General features: G+C 40.3%; 1 long non-coding RNA gene across 1 annotated transcript in view; it reads left to right on the top strand.

Annotated features, from left to right (window-relative positions):
• Positions 1-23,640, top strand: part of LOC121830909 (uncharacterized) — a 73,454-nt gene that overhangs the window by 42,190 nt on the left and 7,624 nt on the right. Inside the window, exons 5-8 of the long non-coding RNA XR_013052836.1 lie at positions 9,394-9,447; positions 19,155-19,299; positions 21,215-21,387; positions 23,327-23,397. This is a non-coding gene — a long non-coding RNA (uncharacterized LOC121830909). The remainder of the gene's footprint in view (positions 1-9,393; positions 9,448-19,154; positions 19,300-21,214; positions 21,388-23,326; positions 23,398-23,640) is intronic.

Genomic DNA, 23,640 nt, shown 5'->3' with positions numbered 1-23,640 from the left:
GTCAAGTTGATGTCAAACTAGGTAACATAACTGCCTTTCACATCCCAAAGATGTTAACAGTAATTCCCAGAGACCTTGGCATCTCCAAAATCTCAAATAGCCCCATTATGACACCCCCTAGAACTTAAAGAGCTAGCTGACTTCCTGCCTCAACTACCACATCCCCTTCCCCTCTGGAAACATTCCTTCCCATGCACTGATGAAACTTTCATACACTCAAGAAGGTGAATTACCGCAAATCCAGTACCTTCTATATTCTATCAGCATCCTCACAGGATCCTGTTCCCAGGACAGGTCAGAAGGGCAGTGTCCATGCCTCTCAGACCCTTGAGATGTTGCCCCACTGGCCACCTTAGAAGTCATGTCACTTGGGCTATTTCCCTCTGCTGCCCTGAGATCTTATCTGAAGCCATTGAATTAACTATAGGAATATAGTCCCTGTCAGTCTAAGGAATAATTTCCCTGATTGTCATCTCTAGCAACTGGCATCTTTATTTGTGCTCCTTATCCATTAGTGTGCCTTACAGTAAAGTCAACTGTATGCATTGTGGTAGGTCAAGTCCACAGAAGCTGAAACTACTTGAAGTGGATGAAAGCACAGGCTGCCCCTTGCCTTCTAATGCAATGTCTTGGAAACCTCTCTAAATGTTTGCCATTAGCTGTGTTTTCCCATGGCTCCAGACAGGAGTGGGTCAGTTACCTCTCATGTACACTCACACTGAATTCTCAAAACACTTCACACAGGCTCTGGAGATATGGCTGGGTTTAAAAGCACTGACTGTACTTCCAGAGGTCTATGGTTTGATTCCCAGCACCCACTTAGCAGTTCACAACAGTCTGTGACTCTAGTCCCAGGCACAAACTTTCATGGAAGCAATCCCCCACCCCAACACACATACCAAATGATACTAAAAAAAATGCTCCAGAGGAAAAATCTTGGGAACTATATGGCACCTGAAAGGTTCAGGTGAATCTTGAAGTCGCTGGAGGCCACAAATGACAGGCATGGCAACTCCCAAGCAAATATAGTGGAGAGACAGACTTAAACAGATACTCACAGCTGCTCTGCTCTCTGAACCTCACCTCTCAGGCTGGTGCCCGTGGATTCTTGCACTGCTGTGCTGTAGAGCTCCTGCTTCCATGCGCCACCACCAACGTTCTTATCCTACTGTGGCAGGATAACTGAGAAACACCTTCTCTAATTCTCAAAGAACTAATGAGCTGTGACAAGAGATTAGACATGGAAGAAAGGCTTTCCTGAGAGGCCACTTACTTTGCTGGGCCTGGCTTTCTAAGGTCTCCTGTCTGCTGTGCCAACCCTTCTGGAGTAAGACTTGTTGAGCCTATGAAAGAGAACACCACAGGATTGGTAGAAATCTTCCCAATAAAGTGGTTTGAGCCCAGAGTTCAAATATTTCCCTTTTAAAATAGCTGTTGGCTAGTTTCCCAGTCAGATGCACTCCCAATCAGAACAAGTTTGCTTAGTCTTGTTCCAAATGTACAGCATCAGCATCTAGGTAGCAATGGGGTGGATGTGTGGGTAAAAGTGGCAGGCCAGACCTGCAGAGATGGGGCTGGCCCAAGCATTGGAAAAGTGTAGTTCAAAATGGTAGCAAAGACAGATCGGCAGCAGCATGAATTAGCCTACTAGTTCATCTGTCTGCCCCCAATATTGTAACTTCCACCGCATCTTTAATGTTACATACTCAAAACAAACCTTATCTAAGATAGGCTAATTTAAAGTGTCCTTTTCCTTTGAGTGATTTTGAAAATACTCACTTTCAAGAGCTCCTGGGCTTGCAACCTGTGTGCAGGCCATAAATCCACCAATTGGCTGATCCCCCTTGATACCACAAGGAATGGGCAGAAGAAGCTGCTAAGTTCAAACTGTTTCTGGGGAGCATACTATTAGCCTAGATGGTGGGCATCCTTCTGTTCCCATCACCCACTGGCAATTTTGAAGAATCCCTCACTTGATATTAGAATAAAGTATGAGGATAAAGAGAAACCATGATATCCAACTTATGGCACTTACATGGAATGGATGATGTTTCTGAGTTAAAATTTAGGATTTATGAGCTGGAGAGGTGGTTTATAGTAAGATTGCACTCTGCTCTCACAGAGGACCACATTGTAGTCCATAATACTCCAATGCTTATATAGAAGATCAACAACACAAACATCAAGCCTCAGTGTGAAGTGCTTCCTGAGTGCTATGGAAGTGCCCCTACCATGGCTGATTTTAAGCTGCTCACATTGTGCCCTTAGGTAGAGAGTTGGGAAGAAATGCTCAGAAGCAGCTGGTTACATAATGGCCACTATACAAGGACAAGAGAAGCTCAAGAGCAGGTAAAGAGTAAAGTTATCAGGAAGTGATAGTTTCTACATAGTTACCACACTTAATTTTCACTAAGTTATAATTTAAGAATTAAATTTCAACTAATGGCTCTATATATAATAAATTCAATGCGCCCAAGTGTTCTAGCTTGGGTGATAGCAGAGAACTGAGTATGGAAAGAATTGCAATTTGGATTTGAGTTTTAAATGCATCAGAGAAAATATAGTTAGTCCTTCTTAACATCCGTGGTCCTGCATTGAGCTCATAGTCAGCATTACCACCAACATAGACAACTGGAACTAAGAATGTACTTATCTAATGTCTTAGGTCTAAGGATGCCAAGCAGGCAGTCCTCATTGCTGTGGTACCTACATGGGGAAAACAGCCCGGATTCCTTTAGCTCCATCTTACTGCCCCATAGTGTAAGGTGGCTGTCTGAGCTCCAACAATCATACACACATTCCAGAAAGCACAAAGGAAAAACTAGAGGAAGAAAAGCTAATGAGCTTTACCTAAAGCACTAGTAGAAAATGGTTCCAGTTAAATACTGGTCCAACCACAGTCACACAGCAATTACAGACTTAGGAGAGGAGATAGTCTGTTGGTTGGACACCAGTCCCTGGCTATGTACCAAGGTTTACATGGCTAAGGATAAACAGATGAATGAATATGAGAAAGCCATTTTCAGTCTGTACTTCAAACTTTTAGACTCATCTCTTTCCTTAAAAAAAAAAAAGTCTGGGCTTATCACTGTATTAGCAATAAAATATGATCTACTTTTAAATAGCCTAACCATGGTCAGAATAATATTTTGGTAGCTCAAGTGAATTCTGCTCCAGCCCAAACTGGTCTGCCATCATCCTACCTGGCATGGGCTGTGCCCCAAATAGGCTGGAGACATTTTCTCCCCATTATCACCTTGTTAAGCTGCATGTCTCAGCCCCCTGCCTCTGAGGCATGTTCTGGGATCTTAACGAGGTGATAATGAGGAGAAAAATGATGTGGCAGTACTTGGTCTGGTCCATTCACTGTAGTTCAGAAGAGACTGGGCTTTAATTAAAAATAATTTGCTTTAATATAAAACTTGCAGAATGTATTTGTATGTGTGTGCTTTGTGACTAGAAGAAACAAGGGAGACGTGTGTTTCTACTACTGTGGGTCTGAGAGTTGTCTTTCCCTCAATCCAGCAAAGATGGGCGTTCTTGGAAGAGAGACAGGAAAAGTCTCAAAACTGAACCAGTGAAGGTGAGGATATGGAGGCAAGAAAATGGAGAATCAAAGAGGAAGAAACGAGGTGTTGTACACATAGCAGGAAGGGACATCTTGATGACTCTGCCAGTTCCATTTGATCATTTGGTGCCTTGTGGGTGTATACTTTACGGACAAGTGTTCTATGATATCTGCATTTGGATCATTAGTATCACTTGAACTTCTTGTAGAAATCAGATGAACCATTCCAAGTGTAAAGGGTTATAACACGATATTTGAGTACAGCATACATGTCAGAGTGGATTTGTTTAGAGGGCTTGACAGAGGGTTTGTTTTGCTTTGTTTTGTAACTTGATTATCTGCCAAATATGGAGGGTAAAAACTACTTCAAACATTGTTTCATCAGTAAAAACTTATTAATTTTCTATAAATGGTTTTATTTAAGATCAGCATGTTAAGGGGCCTTTATAGAGCATTTATCTGGTCCTTGACAATCCTAAATAATAGCATCTTGTGTGTGTGTGTGTGTGTGTGTGTGTGTGTGTGTGTGTGTGTGTGTGTGAGAGAGAGAGAGAGAGAGAGAGAGAGAGAGAGAGACGAGAGAGACAGAGAGAGACAGAGACAGAGAGAGACAGAGAGAGAGAAAAAAATAAATAGCCTGTGATCATGGTGGGATCTTTTTGTTTTTTTATTTAATTTTACATATCAGCCACGGATTCCCTTGTTCTCCCCCGTCCCTGGCACCACCACCACCACCACCCCCGCCTTCCCCCCAGCCCACCCCCCATTCCCATCTCCTCCAGGTCAAAGACTCCCCTGGGGATTGAGTTCAACCTGGTAGATTTTTGTTTGCTTGCTTGTTTTTTCAAGACAGGGTTTCTCTGTGTAGCCCTGGCTGTCCTGGAACTCACTCTGTAGACCAGGCTGACCTGCAACTCAGCCTGATCTGCCTGCCTGGCTGCACAGTGGAATCTTTAACCAGGGGTTTTTATATAATCAATTTGAATCTGAGTCTGAACATCATCAGTATTTCTTAATCTTTCTACACAGATTTAACACACAAAGTTAAGAACCGTCGATCCACCCAGTCTAGTGCTCTCGTTTTACAGGCGTGGCAGCTAAATGCAGAAAAGTTAAATGATTCACCCAGCATTAGGCTAAGAGTTACTTAGTAGAGACCAAAAACTATAACCCAGACTTCTTTTAAAACATTTCTGTGGACAGAGGACAAAATAATTGATATAGTTCACAGCTTCTGTGTCCAAAATTTTATCATTTGCTCATGCTGTTTGGTTATATCATGTGATAGCATCACCATGTAAGATAATTTATGACACAAAGCCATGGTTTGAAGTACCCAATCATCTAATTCTCTCCCATTAATTTAAAAAGGAATTCCTTTTTAAGAGTTTTTGACTTTTCAAAAAAAAGACATGCCAAATTTTAACTTCAGCAACATTTACTTTTACTCAGTGAAGCTCTTTAGACATGTTTCCTAAACCTTGGGAAAATATATAATAGTAGAAATAATCATGATAACTTAAAAAGTAAAGAAAAAGAAAAATAACACCATCTAGTTATAAAGTAGATATCTTGACACAATTTGAATATAAAACGTGTTTGATTCATGTTACTTAAAATATTTTCAAGTTTGTATTTTTTCCTCTATCACTTCTGAATTAGAAGTGATACTAGTAAGTGGATTTGCCTCTTTAGTGCCCAAGAACTTTTAAAAACCAACCCATTTCACTAGTGTTGAAGGAAGCCCCTGATGCTTGTCTTTGGTGGGAGAATCTGAAATGCCTGCCATTACATGTCTCTGTTTTCAAGACTCTCAAACACTTCCCTAGCTTTTAGGTGTTATAAATCTACCCCCATGAGATCATTTTCCAAAGAAAGTACTGACCTCATCTTGCATAACGTGTCACCGAATGGGCCTCAACACACGGAGTCATGCATTTCATCACAGCGCAGAAGACCAACAGGCCTCGTTCCCAGTGTCTGTCTGTCTATCTTCCCGAGGGACCCGACCACCCGTCATCCCATTTGGCTGCGGTGAACAGAGAGAAGAGAAATGGCTGGGACCCACTGTGCTGACATACAGTCATGCCACAGTCCATTTGTTCCTCTGTTCTGGCAAGTCGAAGCAAACGGAGCTGAAGGGGCTTTCTCAAGGCTGAATCTTCAGGCCCAGTACGCTCACTCCCTAGTCTGCCATCCATGTCCCACACTGGATGAACTATTCCACCCACAACCCCATTTTACTTTAGAAAGCTCCAATACGTTTGTTTCTCTTGTGTGTCTATATGACTGGCCAGCCGTGACTGTGAGAGTCGTGATCACCTGATACTATTTAAGAATAAACAGAGTTCCTAGGACAGTGCACTTCTGTCCAAGCTAAACTATCAGCAATAGGAATTATAATTACTGCCGAAAACTGTTAATGTATGGAAAGCTTCACCAATCCATGATCTTAATTTTTTTTATTAATGTCATTTGCAATATTCTAAAAACTTTGATTGAAATGTAAAAGGGTTTTATTTCTAATTTGTATAGTGTAGTTTTTATTGGCATGTGGAATTTGGAGAAAATAAAGTAAATGCATTGTTGTCTCTCTTTGTGCATAAACACATGAGCGAGGATCATCCTAAATAGTAAGTATCAACAGATATATTTTCTGTAGTAGTCGTATTTTTCTTGTGAAGATGTTATATCAATGATATCTCTTTAATTTATTAACCAATGATGAAGAAAGAAGTATAAGAATCCTATTGGAAGTAGAAAAGTTTGAAAGTTCTCCCAAGAGAATAATAACTGGGTTTCCATGAAGTATTTGTTCTTCTAAATATGTGTAATATGTTTGATGTTTTAAAGCCAGATTTTCCCCTTTTTTGTTTTGTTTTGTTTTTTTTTTTGAGGCAGGGTTTCTTTGTGTAGTTCTGGTTGTCCTGGAACTTGATAAGTAAACCAGGCTGACCTTGAACTCATAGAGATCTTCCTGCCTCTGCCTCTCAAGTGCTGTGTTTAAAGGTGTGTGCCACCACCATCCAGTGATTTTTCCCTTCTTAATCAGCATAAAGTATTTGATAGCTACATGCATTAAAATTCCTACTGAATACACTGCCTATTTAGTTTGAGTCTATAGATTAACTGGTTTTCCCAGAAAAAAAATCCCATTAAAGAAGACCTAATTCACTATAATTTCTTATCATAACTCCCCAATAAATGAAAAAAAAAGAAAGGAAAATAAAAATAAAAATGACAAGATATAATTGAAACAAGGAGTCACATTTTTAGGTTCTTTAGTGAAGGTCCTTTTTCTGTTTAAGGAGCTGGTATTGAACAGAGTCCAGTCTTTGGAGAATTAGAGTCCCTTGCACATATTATTACTGCTTTAACATCAGCTCCGATATGGCAGAAAATATACAAATGGTATCAGAGGTGGGGTGTCAAGGATAAGATTTCTAGTCTTAAATCACTGACCAAAGAGATGTGAGCTTTATGTAAATTAATGGACTTCTCTTGAACCCTCATTTATAAAGTGTGAGACTTTTCAAGTCCCTCTAGCCCCATGGATGTTAGACCTGAGGAGGAGGAGAAAGCAATGATGACAAGTGCCTCAAACAAAACGCTCAGGGGGTCAGGAGAGAAACCTGCCTAGCGTCGGCCTGGCCCTTTCTTCTCATTAGGCCTGTTCTCTCCCACATGTCCTCCTCCTTACCATTAGGGGGAAAACGCAAGAAGCGAGACAGCCTCCTGTTGCGTTTCTCGGGGCAGATCTGCCAGTCTGCTCAAGGGCAGGTTTTGTGGAGCCTTTGCTGATATCAGATTATATTTTAATTAGATGACAAGTTCTAAGACCATGATGCTGACATGATAAAAGGTGGGGTGTTCACTGTCTCAATTACAAGCCCCGGGCATCTCCTAATTTATGTTCTGCTAATCCCTGGCTATTCTTCTTAATGTGACCACAGCATAGACATTCCAGATCTTCCCCTGTTTGCCCCATGTTTGCTTTTCTGCTATCTCAGAGGAGTTTTTCTCCCCATCGGGCTCACCCCACTCTTTGAGAGAAACCACCTTACCTCACAGCCAAACTGCTGGCCTCAGCTGGGGCAGAGGGACAGGGGCACATCATGCGCCTTGCGGAGCCTTTGGTGGAAGTGTGGCCAATTAGTCACACGTTTGGTGTTCTAATTAGGCGAGGCTGGGACTCTGGAAAATGTGCTGTTGATTTAGGTACTTCCTCAAACAATGCTAAATTGTGTTATGTGAAATTCAATTAGTCTTTTTTTTTTTTTTCTAAACGTTTCCACATCTGTTCTTCTTTAAGCCTGAAGTGATGAGGAGAGAAAGAGAAGTGAAAAGCCAGAGTCTCCACTGGTGAAATATGTTAGGCCTTGGGGACCAGCCCCTTCCCCAGCTCTTGACCCTGAACAGTGATATACAGGAAGGAACAAAGTTGGAGAGCTATCATGGTGAAGCCCTTTTAAATAAATCATTAGAGTAGAAATACTGCAAATACACGAGAATGTAATTACAGATGATGACCATAAACCCCACTCTGTTTAAAAATGGATGGCCGAGGGAGGAACCATTAAGAGGTAAATGATTATAAATTCTGCTTAAAGGTGGTATCTGTGCTTATGCTGGTTTTTTTTTTTTTGTTCTTTTTTTTTTTTTTTTTTTTTTTAAGAAAAAAACAACTGCTTTGGTGTTAGTTTAATATCTTGCATCCAGGTCCAGACATAATGGGAATTTATCCTCTCCTATCTTGAGATTTTTCCATATAAAACTGAGAACAGCCTGAAATTCCAAAACACTTAGGGATGAACAATGACGGGGATGAAGACGTCTACGCTGTCTCCACTTGTTCCAGCATGCTTCACAGTTTCCATTTGTGCCCCTGATGGCAGCCACGCGATGGCATGAGGCTTTGATCCCCAGAGGATGTCTCACGCTGCTCCCATTTGCTAGAGATGCCGGGTTTCTGCTTTTCAGCATCTCGGCTCCAGCCCCTCCCCGCCCCCTCTGCTGCCACAGCAGCACGTTTAAAAGCATGTCCATCACGTGTTTTCAGGTTGGATTACACCATCTATCGACAGGCTTGGCCAAGAGGCCAAACGGCAATGTCTTTTTCACCAAAGTGGCTTGGCTCAAAACCGCAGGCGTCCAGAGGTGAAGGTGTACACGATTTGGTCCTTGTTTCTGTTATCGCCTTTTCAGTGACTAACATTTCAAAGCCTTATCTGTGGCTGGCAGGCCATGTTTCAGTTTTGTCAGAGCCCGGATATAGACCGTGTGGTTTTCTGATGATATATCTCCATAAGATTTGTGGAATGCTAAAGATGGAGTTGTCAACACTACTTTATGACACCTCGGTGCATGTCAGAAAGTGAAAATATTTTCAGAAGTGATAGCATTATTTTGACTGATGACATGTTCTTTTAAAACAATGAGTTATTTAAATTTAAAAAAATGAAGAAACCCAAATAAGACGTTACCCCCAAGCAATGTGATTTATCTGGAGTCTGCAGCTCTCATGGACAAGAGTAAGGAAGGATAGGAAATCAAAATGATAAACAGAGTTTGCACTTTTCACTAATTAAAAAGCATTGTGAATTTTATTATTTTATTGAAATTTTTATTCCCTAAAGGGAATCTGCTTCTCAGAAAATAAACATCAGATACTAATATGATCTGGTGAACAAATAAAAAATGTAAATGACTTAACGAATTTAAATAAAATATAGTTATTTCTATGATCTTCAGAAATAGTTTATAATTGTGGCTAGAAATGAGATAAATACATACAACTGAATAAATTATTCTTTTTTTAATTTTAGAAGAACCATCAAGATTTTGAAACTTGTCTAACATCAAATTTTACAGGAATGCTGGTAAGGAATTATACTTTATTTTTTATATTTTTCCCATATGACATGACAATCACTTAGGAAAAAACCTTATTTTCTCTTTTTTTCTGTTTGCTTCATTTGCAGCTTAGGGAAGTAATTAAGAGACGATATGAATTCCACAGTGCAACAGTATTAGATTTAAAAAAAAACTTTTATTGAAAATCTTAAAAAGTCTAGATAAACTTAAGCTAAATGTTGATGTTTTTAAGGAGGCATACTGGCCTTAACCAAATAAACAAGCCCTTTGTGCTCCTGCTTAGAGCCTAAGCAGTCAGTCCATCCATCATAGCTCCATTCCTGCTGTTCTCACAGAAGTTAAATAAGAGACCTGTGGCTGGATCTCCTTGGCTGGTCAGAATAAAACTAGCCCATGTCCCCCTGCATCATATTGACAAAGCCATGGCCAGGACTGCCTAGCACCGCCCCCCCCCAAAAAGAAACACCTCACCAAATCTTCTCATACCTCTCTTAGCCTCAGAAAAGCTTAGAGCCTCACCACGACCTCATCAGTCCAACCTGAGCACCCCAACATTCACCCTTGTTTTCTGTACTTACCTATGATCAAGCATGTTTTAGGGCAAGACCATGGCTTGTAGCATTCCATGGCCTAGACAGCTCCTCTCTTGTCCCCTTACGGCTAACAATCTCACTTCAATTTGGTGGCTTCTTAAGGTCATTTCTTCAGGGACTTTCCTGACTCTCCTGTATAAAACAGCTCCCTGGCTTCTATTACCTGAAGGTAATATTTAACCCGATCATCACCTACCTCTTAAGTAGTTTTTCTTTATATGTGTGTAAAAGTGTGTGCATGTGTATTTGTAGAATTAGAAACGACTATGTAATTGCTGCATCATTTTTTACATGAGTTTTGAAATGTAATTCTCCATTCAAAGGAAATGGGTTCATAATCATTTTATGCTGTTTAACTTCTTATCCTCCATCATAAAAGTAAACTTTACAAAAGATATTTTTGTTGTTTACTGTCTCTCTCCCCTTTAGAACATAAACTCTTTAAGATTATGAATATCATTGATGTTCAGAGCTATAATTCTCAGTGCCTAGAATAATGCTTGAACCATCACACGTGCTTAGTAATTTTATATTGAACAAATTAATTAATTAAGATAGGGAATAGATAGCCAGGCAGTGGTGGTGCTCCCTTTTAATCCCAGCATTCAGGAAGCAGAGGCAGGCAGATCTCTATGAATTCGAGGCCAGCCTAGACTGCAGAGCAAGTTCCAGGACAGCCAAGGCTACATAGAGAAACCCTGTCTTGAAAGACAAAAAAAAACCAAAAGCGTTTATCATGGTCTCTCTTTCCTTATTCTCCCTCTCTGTTCTTGATCCAGCTGGGATCTCCCACTCCCCTAAGCTCTCTTTCCCCTGACCCTTGCCCTTCATTACCACCCCCCACATGTCCAGTTTGCTCATGTAGATCTCATCCATTTCTCTGTCATTGGGTGATCCCTGTGTCTTTCTTAGGGTCCTCTTTACTAGGTAGCCTCCCTGGAGTTGTGAGTAGCAGTCTAGTCATCCTTTGTTTTACATCTAGTATCCACCTATGAGTGAGTACCTGTCCTTAGTGTATGAGCTGGCTGTTTGGAGCCTGGGGCTTATGCAGGGACACTTTTGCTCAGCCTGGGTGAAGGGAGGAGGGGACTAGACCTGCCTCAGCTGAATGTACCAGGCTGAGCTGAATCCCCAGGAAAGTCCTTGCCCTGGAGGAGATGGGAATGGGGGGTGGGGGGGACAGGGTGGCAGGAGGAGGGAGGACAGAGGAATCCGTGGCTGATATGTAAAATTAAATTAAATTATAAAATAAAAAACAACAACAACAAACAATGAACAAACCAAGATAGTGAATAGATGGTTTTACAATGTGATGGAAAACATTGGGACATAACATTGGGAGGTCAGGTTGCATGCCAATCATGAAAAAGCTTTCCTAATAGAGGAGAGAGTGGACTTTTATTCTATAAGTAAGGTGTAGCCAACAGAACTTTGAACATGAGTTTACTCTCTACATGGTAAATGGGGATGTTGATAAATAGGAGTTTACTCTCTACATGATAAATGGAGAATCTGGGGATGAGCAATCATGATACTAAATGAAGATGGTTATGAAATTGATTGGAGCTTTTCTCAAGTAATTCATACTGTAAGCTCCAAGATGAGGCCATAAACATGGCCCCTTTATGAAACTAAACTTATTCTATGCTGAGATATAATTATTTTAGAGTTATATGCATATAACAGAATAAAGTCCAAGCAATTAAAGTCACACAAAGGCCAGGCTCAATCTGTAGGTTTAGACAATATCCACTTGACCACAAATATTCACAGTGAGATATCAGGTGTCATTTAACTCTACAAAGAAATTTTCTTCCTTTAAATATTTCTAGAAACATGAGAGACAATTTTTCATTTTCTTCTGGAGCAATTACTTCAGGCCCATTGGATGTTTCTTCCAAGTGGAGCACCCAGAGGTTTCTAGAATATATATCCGTGTGTGTGTGTGTGTGTGTGTGTGTGTGTGTGTGTGTGTGTGTGTGTGTATGAATATGGAATGGCTGAACAGTGGTAAGACTTGCTTGAGGAAAGTCTGTACTAGACTGTTGCGGGCCACAGCTCATGGATCATGTTAAAAGGGAGGGAACATGTAGGCGGACTAAAGAGACATCTTGTGCTTTTCCTCCAGTGTTTTCATGCTTGCATAAGTAACTGATTTGTCCTTCTGAGTATCTGTCTTCTGAGGCCAGATCCTAAAAATTGTAGACCTATCTATCTATTGTCAGCTTCAGATATTATGTAGTTGGTTTCTTGATTCAAGTTTCTGAAGACCTAGAATTTCTTCAGTGTGGCAGAGACTTTTGCTCCTGATACTGGCTTTTAATCTCAGGTAAGCCAGTTGGAGGAGGTTGACTATTTTGACTGCTATGTTAGAAAGAGGGTTTTACTCATAAGTAATGTATTGACATGTGACTACAGTGAGGATTTTAGTGAACATGCTATCCAAATTCTACATGTATCAGAAGACTTGTGGTGCTCTAACATGGGTGGTAGAATGTTGCCTGTTCTCTGAAACTCTCTGTGGTCATTAGTAATGTGTACTGACTCACAGAATTAATAGGTCAACACATAAGTAAGTGCAAACCATTTGGAAAATGTCTGAAGAGTAGCTAGCATTGATTTCCCAAGAAACAATTATCTTAAGTGTGAACACTCCAAAAAAAGGCATTCTTCAGAATCCATGTGTCACCAGTTCTAGGAACTTCTTTAGATGTGTGGATGCTCAAGTTCTTATCTAAAATGGCTTAGAATTTGCAGCACATCTTTGTATGTGTGTTCCTATATGTTTTTAATACATCCAGATTACGAACAATCCCTAAATACAATGCAAATGCTATGCAAACAGTTGCACTTTACTGTGTAGGGGAATTGACAAGAAAAAAAAGACCTATACATGTTTGGTATAGATCATTGGTTTTCCAAAAAAAATTTTATTCACAGTTGGTTGAATCTATGCACATAGAACCCATGGGTATGGAGGGTCAATTGTATAATGATAAAATGACAAAGAGAAAGGATCACATGAGCAATAGGACACCAGTGGCTGGCTGCAGACAATATCATACCTGAGAGGTCATTAATGATATCATTTTGGAATGTGAAAAAACCTAGGTTGAACTAAAAGCAAATGGCTGTGCTTCCAGCATTGGCACAGAGTTGCTCTATCTTCTGTGTTGAAGAGCAGGACTAAGGAGGAAGGCAATTTGAGAGATCACTGGTAATGGCAAGAACACAGATTTGGCAGTAAAAGAGCTGAGTTAAAATACCTACTCTGTTGTACAAGTTTCTTAATGCAATTAAAAGAACTCTATTACCTGTCTGCTAAAAAGGGTGACAATCCCTGTAGGACAGCTGGGATACCCACGAAATGTGTAAAGGGGCTTCACCAATTACAAAGCACCCTGTAAAAATGGCCATATTTAGTTCTGATTGATTTGCATAATATATGTGAACCAAGTTGGACAAGAGTGCCCTGGACAAAAGGATCACAGCCATGGAGGCAGCTCCTTGAATCCCTTGACGAACTCATCTGGAACTAGATTGATGATCTGTAAGCTGTCTTTATATTACTTTTGTATCAGATATGACTGAATTAACTAAGCATTTATTTAAGACCCTTGTCTCTGTGTTACCAGTGAATTGAACTCTAGAGCTCTAGCCATGTGTAAAACAGAAAATGGTCCTTGGCTTCTTGACTGAGACAAAAGAGGATTCCATATCTATATGGAGTATATGTATATGTATATATATTCAATGCAAATGAAAGAGTATAGTTTAACATATACTACTATGAGGGTTTGCTTTTGGTGAGTAGATCTTGAAAGTTTTCCTTAGAAAAAGTGTATTTGATTGAGATCTCAGAGATGAGTGGAAGATGATAAGGTAGAAAGAGAAAACAGAAGCTGTGTATTCTTTAAAATTATTTATTTATTTATTTTTATTTTATTAAGAAAAATTTTCATTCATTTTACATACCAATCAAAGATCCCCCTCTTCCCTCCTCCCGCCCCTCCAGCCTCCCCCTCCCAACCCAACCCCTCATTCCCTCCTAAAAGAAGGTAAGGCCTTCCATGGGGAGGTACATTTAGGAGAGGCAAGTCCAAGCCCCTACCCCTGCCTCAAGGCTGCACGAGGTGTCCCATCATAGGTACTGGGCTTCAAAAAGCCAGCTCATTCACCAGGGATGGATTCTGATCCTACTGCAAGGGGGCCCCTTAAACAGATCAAGCTACATACACAACTGTCTCAATATGCAGAGGGCCTAGTCCAGTCCCATGCAGGCTCCACAGGTTTTGATCAAAATTTCATGAGTTCCCACTAGTTTGAGTTGGTTGTCTCTGTAAGTTTCCCTATCATATTTATTTACTTATTTATTTTACATCCTGGCTGCAGTTTTCATTTCCTCCTTTCCACCCAGCCCCCCCCCCCCGCCCCGCCTGCTTCCCCCAATACCTCAATTTATTCCTCCTCCATTTCTATTCAGAAAAGGGCATGCCTCCCATGGATATCAACAGTACATGGCATGTCAAGTTGCAGTAAGACTAAGCACCTCCCCTCATATTAACACTGGATGAGGCAACCCAGTATGAGGAGTAGGGTCCCAAAAGCCCACAAAGGGTTAAAGACAGCCCCTGCTCCCACTGTTAGAAGTTCCACAAGAAGACCAAGCTACGCAACTGTAACATACATGCAGAGGGCCTAGGTCAGTCCCATGCAGGCTCCCTGGTTGTTGGTTCAGTCTCTGTGAGCTCCTATGAGCCCAGGTTAGTTGATTCTGTGGGTATTTTTGTGATGTCCTTGACCCCTCTGACTCCTACAAAGGATGTATATTCTTTGAGGGGAAAAAAGTGCTGAGGAAAGTAAGGTGCATGGATCATTCTGTCGTTCCTAAGTTGAATGATACAAGATACTGTTGGTAGTTAACTGTGTCTAACTTTAAAAAGTGGCATTTCACTCAACTTAATTAAGTAGGCTAAGTACTTAAGAAGCAGAAAGCTCTGTATGATGATATTCCAGAGGTAAAGAAGAGCTGTTCCTACAAGACTTTGTGAGCCATGTTGAGGCTCTGGGCCTAAACAACTCATTGATTAGAAATATTCCATCAAATTCCCTGACAAAAAACTTCTTTTCAATTAAGTTTTCCATATTTTCCTTTTTAAAATATGAATAAAAAGTCAATTTGAAATTCTACACAATAAACCAAAATTCTCTCCTTTTGTTTCATGTCAGTGACTTCTGGCTTCCAAATGTAGAAGAGAAAGGAGATTCTGAGTTCTGAATTGGCTTGACATTGTCTATGTCTCAACTTATTCTTGCTAAACACAAACACATACAGAAATACCAGTGTCATGTAAGGCACCTTGTCATAGTTATTAGAGTTTCTATCGCTGTGAAGAGACACCAAGACCACAGAAACTCTTGAGTTTTTGTTTGTTTCTTTTGCTTTGTTTTTTGTTGTTTTTTTTTTTCAAGACAGGGTTTCTCTGTGTAGCTTTCCACCTTTCCTGGAACTCACTCTGTATCCCAGGCTGGCCTCGAACTCACAGAGATCCACCTGCCTCTGCCTCCCGAGTGCTGGGATTAAAGGCATTCACCACCACTGCCTGGCCACAGAAACTCTTATAAAGAAAAACATTTAGTTGAATGGCTTACAGTTTAGAGGTTCAGTCCATCATGGCAGGACATGGCAGTGTGCAGGCAGACATGGTGCTGGAAAGGGAGCTGAGAGTCATACATCTTGTATGCCAACAGGAAGTAGTCTCTGACACTGGGAGTAGCTTGACCATAGGAGACCCACCCCCACAGTGACACACTTCCTTCAACAAGATCACACCCACTCCAACAAAGCCACACCTCCTAATATTGTCACTCCATTTTGGGCCCATTCTCTTTCAAACCACCACACACCTTATATCTATGTTGGACCTAAACAGACATGTTCCATCTTGATCTGGATTGGACTTCTAAATCACAGTAGTGACTCCATGCTCCACCTGAGTTGGCTGAGGGCCTTCCTATGTTTTGCCTTCTCTATGCTTCCTACCTATTAGATATGACTTTTCAAGGTAATCAATTATAGGAAGACTCCAAGTGCCTGTCACTATGCAGTCTATTGAGAGCAGCTACTCTCCCAAAATTTCTCACCCAGATCACCTGGCCTAAAGCAAGTGCATGTCTTGGTAATTTCCAACACCTCTGCTGAGGCACAAATTATACCAGGGTGGTCTTCCTTACTTCAACAAGTCAGTAAACTCACTTTATCCCACTGCAGGGGCATCTGAGGTCCTGACCTGGGAGTGCTGTCATTGGAAGGCCTATGCTTCAAAATATACTTTAAACAGCTTCATTGTAGGGAGCAAATAACTTTCTTCATGATAATTCTACAGTTGTAACGTGTAGAGAAATTTCAGATATCACATTCAGATGGGATGTTCTAATAAATTCAAGTCACATAATGAAAAATTGTGTTTCTTGTAGCTTTTTATAAAAGAGAGAAGTGGGTATTAATATTGGTCTGTCACTTTCACTCTTGTTGAGATTTTAGTAGACATGGGGACTGAAGGGGGTATGACAGGAGCCCACAAGCAGCCTGCTTCCAGCAGTCTACAGGAGAAAATGCATTAATTTCTCTGACCATGGCGATACCATGGACTTCTGTGTTTTAAAGAAAATTTTCATTTTAAAATATTTTCAATTGGCTTGGTTTTGTAATTTCTTCGTCGAGACTAGACTTCCTTAGGCTCTTCCATTTCTTTGGTTATAAGTGCTCCCTCTTTCCTTCACTCCACCAGTGTGAACTGTGCACGCACTGCAAATCGTGAATGTAGCGTGAATGCAATGTGGAATGGGAACGGAATGTGAATGCAAACCTGGATGATAGGTTTCAAAGTCAAACGCCCACTGGAGGTCTCCTTGAAGGCCGAGACTCTAAAAACACCTCACTGTGTTACTTTAATAAGCAGCAGACTGAGCCCTTAAATTCATTAGGAGGCTCTTGGCGGCTTCTCTCTGTCTTTCCCTGGCTCGGGTTTCATTCTGGGCAAGAAGTCATACATCACACTCAACGGTGTGTCTCCAGAGCCAGCTGAGAGAAGTGCAGAAAAACCACTGTTAACAAGGGAGTAATTACATTCAGCCTAAATTAATTATTGGCCGCTCAGGACTGGTGAGCGAGGGCCACACAGATGGCCTCTGACTCAGTTCCCACCTTTGAGGAAAGAAATATTCCACTGTGGTTCACATGACCGCATAAGATAACAAGACACAGGACATTTCTGGTCTACTGAGCTTGAATTTGCCATATTTGATAATATGACATGGGGCTTATTTGCGTTAACACTGTAGGTACATTGTATTTTTGAGGGAAAACATGAAGGATAGTCACATGGGACAGAGGTCATTTCGCAGCAGTCAGCGTGAGGACCAGTGAAGTCAAGCCCAGGACCTTTAAAATGCAATTCAGTCGAAAGAACATGTCATGGATCAGTGATCAGGTGATGGAAGGTGTTCGTGAGGAATTTAGATTAGCACAAAATTCAAACAAACCAAGAGGAGCAGGGAATAGGGAACCTGGAGAGCAAGGAAACCATAGCCTCAGCAGGGTGCAGAGGACCCTAGCAGATCCTAGGTACTAGGCCCCACAGGGGCAAGGACTGAACCTCCATTTACTTTGCTCAGCAGCCAGCAGTTGGCTTTTCTGGAATTTATTAGCCAATTTAATCTAATGTTCATTTGTGAAGCACCATATATTTGCTAGAGTTCTACATAAGACAAATTCAACTTGATAAATAGTTTAGCATACCATGATGTGCTAGGCACTTTGATAAATACTAGAAAATGTATGTCACACTCTGGCCTCAAGAAATTTGCAGCATAGTATCCGAGAAACAATAGAAAAATTAATACCAGGAATGTGGAGGTGGTAAAAGACCAGAGCAAAGCAAATCCTGGTTGGCTCTCAGGGGTAGGGCTGGGGTGTCCCAGAAGCAGTTTTCAGGAGAGGACTCTTTCGGATTGGGAAATCATAGGAGGGAGAAGCAGCATATCATATAAGAGAGAGAGAGACAGAGACAGAGACAGAGAGACAGGGAGACATAGCAAACTTGTGGAAAAGGCAGTTCATTCTTGTAGAGAGACTCATAGGACAGATGATAATGAGGACCCTGCCATGGGTACAAGGAATTACAGCAGGGCTCAAGGCAAAGAGGCTTCAGATTTACAATAATAAGGCAATTCATCTAGAGGGGAAAAAACAAAAGACCTAGAGAAGGAGAGACTGGAGATAAGTATTTGAGGAATTTATAAAAAGACTTATGGAAGAGATGGTGTATTGGCTGGTTTTGTGTGTCAACTTGACATAAGCTAGAGGCATCAGAGGAAGGAACCTCAGTTGAGGAAATGACTCCATGAGATTCAGCTGTAAGGTATTTTCTCAGTAAGTGATCAAACTAGAAGAGGCCCAGCCCATGGCAGGTGGTGCCATCCCTGGGCTAGTGGTCCTGGGTTCTATAAGAAATCAGGCTGAGCAAGCACCCTCCATGGCCTCTGAATCAGCACCTGCCTCCAGGCTCCTGCCATGTTTGAGTTCCTGTCCTGACTTCCTTCATTAATGAACAGCAATGTAGAAGTATAAGCCAAATACACCCTTTCCTCCGCCACTTGTTTTTTGGTCATGGTGTTTGTTGCAGCAGTAGAAACCCTAAGAGAGGTGGGGAGACACAGCACTAAGGCAGTGATTATGAAATACCTGCTTTAAAAAGTCCTCTGTGGAGGACCATCTATTTCACTGGTTACAGCTAGGGAGGCAGGTAAAAAATGACTACAAATATCTATGAACTTCAGGCACGGGAGAGCAGGTGGATGCTGAATAAGAGGAGAATTGTAGGAAACTGGGTGAGGTCTTAAGAAGGGAAGTTGTTTAGGACAAGTTGCATTTGGTGACTGCTGGGATGTTTATGTGGGACACCTTCAGTAAGGAATTACATTTTCAGTCAAGATCTACGTGAGAGACAGTTTGGGAAGCTTAATATGTATAAAGGGAAGATACACGAGAATGGATGCGTTGAGCTATAGACTGAGAGGGAAAAACATATTGAATTCTATTGAATCCATTCGTTCAGATAATGGGTAAAGAAAGAAAGAAATGAAATTGAAACTAAGGTGGGAGAAAAACCACATGGAACATGGAACGAGAAGAGACCTGGGGAGAAAGGATTTCAAGGATGAAGGAGAGATGAAACCAGTGTTGGCATGCTGAGAATTCAGGTAAGAAATAAACACACTCCATTATCTAGGACAATCAGAAGTAGTAAGTGGTGGTAAGGTTCACAGAAAGATGTGCATATCGAGGACCACTTAGGAAATAAGCATGCAAGGAGATTTTTTTTCCCTTGAGGAAGCTTGATTGATGAGGATCAAAGAAAATGAGCAATAGTGAAGGAGGATAGAGCTTTGGGTGAAAGAAACATGAAGCTGTTAGAAGAGTCAAAATGAGAGGAAGAAAGACCCAAGGACAAGACTGGAAAAGCAATCCTGAGGAAGGAGTAAGGAAACTGTTGCTATGAGTATAGGGAAGGTCGTTTCATTTCCTGAACCTAGGTGTGGTGGGAGTGGTGTGGAACAGTTTTTGGATAATGTCATTGTTAATACAGTTAATGTAAACCATGACTAAATAAAGAAAATTTTAATAGCATCTCAACTATCATAATAGCTGTAAAGTTCCACCATATCTTTTGTCTTTATAAAAGTGAACTTTGTCAAGCGGTCTCCTTTAGTGATATCTAAAGATCTTCGTTCCCTTTTGTTGTAAACTCACAATAGAGTAAGTGTCTTATATGTTGTAGAAGTAATTCAATAAGAAGTAAATGGTAATATGGCCAGTGCTAACAGGTAGGAGTTCAAACACAATTTCTCTGGGATTGTGACTCTGGCTTTGGAGAGAGGTGTGCATCCTGGTGTCTCTGAGGGGACAGGATGAGGTTCAGTTCTCTCAAGTGTTGGGAAAATTACAAACTAGATTTAACTTCTATGACTGAGCGCACTATTATTGAGTGTACTATGACTGATTGAGCGCACTATGACTGAGCACACTATGACTGAGCGCACTATGACTGAGCACACTATGACTGAGCGCACCATGACTTAGTGTACTATGACTGACTGAAAGCACTATGACTGAGTGCACTATGACTGAAAGCACTATGACTGAGTGCACTCTCAGGGTTATTGTCAAGACATGAGTTCGGGGTGCCATTGGTGGGAAGTTGCGAAGCTGGTGTATGGTAAACAAATGGACACGTCCATTGTTTTCATCCCCTCTAGACAGACAGCATCCATGCCTTTGGATTTATAGGTAGCACCCTCTGTTGGCACCAGTCGAAGCAATTAACAGGTTGACAAATTGGCAAAAGGTAGTTGTGGACATACCTCAGCACTATGAGCAGAATGCATACGGACACCATACTGATTGAGAAGCCATACCAACTTGGCATGTGTCTTTTGGAGAGAGAAACCAGAAGAAAAAATGTGGGCATGACTGATACTCAACAGAATTTTCTCTTTACAGGATATTTGTCAGAGTGGGAAATAACCATTAGGCAGAGTAGAGCTTCCACAGTCTCACTTGCTAATGATGAAAGTTCAGAGCACATCAGGCTTTGGGATGAAAACTCTAACTATAGGAGTATATCAAGGAAGACATTGACTATATCTGCAACCAAGCTCACATAATTCCTGACATATAGAGGTGGTCAGCCATCTATATATTGGTCAGGCAGTGACTCCAATAGCTGAAATATATATACAGGTATAATAATTAAATACATCCATAAGTTGTATAACATGCATTAATTAATGTGTAATGTATGTTGATATATTAATATCTAAACATGTTATATGTTAATTAAACATTTAAATATAAATATACTTGTATTTGAGTAGAATGTAAACACTTATACAAATAAAAGCAAAATAATCCAAAACACCAGGGTCTTATAACCATTAAATATAAGTCAATATTGGGATTTTCTGACGATTTCAAACTACCATATGTTGAGGGAAATAGAAAACAATGTGGACAAAAAGTGATAGACTAAGAAAAGTAATTAAAATAGGATAACCAAATGCACATTCTAGAATTGATAAACACAGTATTCACGTTAGGAAATTATTTGATTTGCAGGCTGCAGGAATGATTAGTTAACTGGAAACAGACTTAGTGAAGCACACAGGAAAAAACAGACAATGAAAAACAGTGAGAAGAACAGTGAGACATGTGGAACAGTGCAGGAAGGTGCAGCACGCATGTAACTGGAATTCAAAATGGATGATAGGCAGACTGGGCAAGAAAGAGGGGTAAGCAGCTGCTAATAAAATTTCCAAAATTAATGAGATATCTCAACACATAGCTTTCAGAGACTCAGTGTACTCCAAACAGAATAAGTCAAGCAAGATAAATACAAATAAAATCACACAAAGCATTATGGTAAGATTATGAGAGAAAAAAAAAAAAGCATTGAAAACAACCAGAACAAAAGCCTCATTGCCTTGCGTAATAGGCAGGTTTTTTTTTTTTCAGAAAAACAGAAGCAACAGGGTAATAGACAGTAAGCAGAGCTGCACCCTCCGTGGTTTTATGCACACAGCCAGGTCAGCTCCTTGAGCTCTGTCATAATCTGTCCATTCCCGTGGTGCAAGCATGCTACGTGCTAGTCCCCTGTACTGTTCCCTGTACTGTTGACGTCATGCTGATCCAACCTAGTGACTGAGAATTAGCAAATGTTTTGAATAAACTGGGAAAACACATACATTCCAGAAGGTGAGAAATATTAAAATTCCCATCTCTATAAACTTACCAGTGTCTTCTTAAAATGCTATTTTGCCTCAACATATTTCAGTGATGGATTTTAGTTACATTGTTCTTACATATTCCTGGTATGGCATCCCTTGCTGTTTTTGGATAACCATCTCCACCCCCTTTCTTTCTTTCTAATGTTCCCCACTCCATCTGGCTCTCCAGAGCCCTGTTCAGAATTATGTCTTAGAGCAGCAACCCCCAACATTTGGCTGCAGTGACAGAGGGATAACGCAGATTGAGTCCCCAAGCCAGCAGACAGTGTAGATAAATGTTTGTGGTGTAGTGTTTGATGTTTTGACTTTTCAATACTCTGAACTGTTCTAAGAAGCCAGAGCCTCAAGCAGTGATTCACAACTTCTCTGTTTCCTTTTGCAGAGTGTGCTAGGAAGGGACCATGGCTTCTGCTCATTCCTCTTCAGCCTTAGATCAGACCTAACCTTACTTCAAGTTTTGATCACTTTTGGTCAAAACCAGTCAGACTCCTGGTCATTATTTCTTATTCCTTTGGAGCCTAGCAGACATGTGGCTTATCAAGTTGGCCCACAGTGATAATAGGCCTAGGTGGATTTTTTTTTTAAAGTTTTGTCAATCATTATTATGTGTTTGGAACACAAGGAGAGAACCTGGCAAAAAACACCACACTAAATTAACCTGGCATTATCAACCACTATATTTATTATAAAACTCATTAGTTCATATAGAATCTACTAGTTTGACAATATGCTAAATAATATACATTGCATAATTTTTAAGTTCCTTAGAATAACATTCGTGTCTTTCTTCATATTATCATTGTGTTACCATTATGAAGTCCTAAATGATAAATAATTTTCATTTTTTTTAACTTAGACTGGAAAGGACACACTATGAAGCACAAACCATTAATACCTTTTCTATGAGTGATACCGCCCGAACAAATGGATTCTTGATAGTCACAGGAGTTGTTTACTCTACTGGATTTTGGCAGTGTGCAAGTTCTTACAAGAACATAAGAAATGTTTTCAAAAGTAGGGATTTTAAATTTTATCCTGTTGCTTATTTTAAATGTTCCTACACATAATTTAGGGAAATAAAATGTGTAAGCCTCAGTCTCAACATTTATGTCCCTAAATGATCTCTACTTTGGACTAGAACCTAAGCACTTTAGTCTAGTAAACCAGCTAATATTAGAGTGGATGGGGCGGCTTGGGACTGGGACTGGGGATTTCTAGTTCTAAGTGGTTCTCTGAAGTTTTCTGAAGCCAAGCCTCTTGTGCATAAGAACTAGTTTCCTTGTTTTCTCACATTGTCTTTCTCTGGATTTGATAGCTTTTGATATTACTCTAATTCAGACTTAATCACAGAGAAAGTAAAGAATTTTCCTACATGCTCATATGTGTTTTGAAACTATTTTTCTGGTAAACCATTTGGGATTGATTCAAGTATTTTTCATTCCAGAAGAAACTATCCTTTTGGAGATGGAAGAAAAAAATCTCTACTGGTAATAAAAATGTTTATATATAAGTCAGGTAAGTGCAAATCAAATACAGTTGCTTCTGGTTCATTCAGTACTTAAATATTTTGTAAGTAATGCATGATCTAAAATGGCACAGATTGATGCTTAGTATATGATTGTTACTAAAAATTGAAAGAACAAATGAGTTTTTATTTTGCTTAAAACAGCTAGTAAGCATGTAGTTATGACACAGATACAAGGAAATATCATTTTTACTGCTCATTTTATTTTTAGTTACGTGTCTTTGTGTTGGTAT

The sequence above is a fragment of the Peromyscus maniculatus genome, chromosome 7, assembly GCF_049852395.1.
Source record: "Peromyscus maniculatus bairdii isolate BWxNUB_F1_BW_parent chromosome 7, HU_Pman_BW_mat_3.1, whole genome shotgun sequence".
Lineage (NCBI taxonomy): Eukaryota > Metazoa > Chordata > Mammalia > Rodentia > Cricetidae > Peromyscus > Peromyscus maniculatus.
The sequence above is the reverse complement of the archived record's forward strand: the minus strand, read 5'-3'. Positions and strand labels throughout refer to the sequence as shown.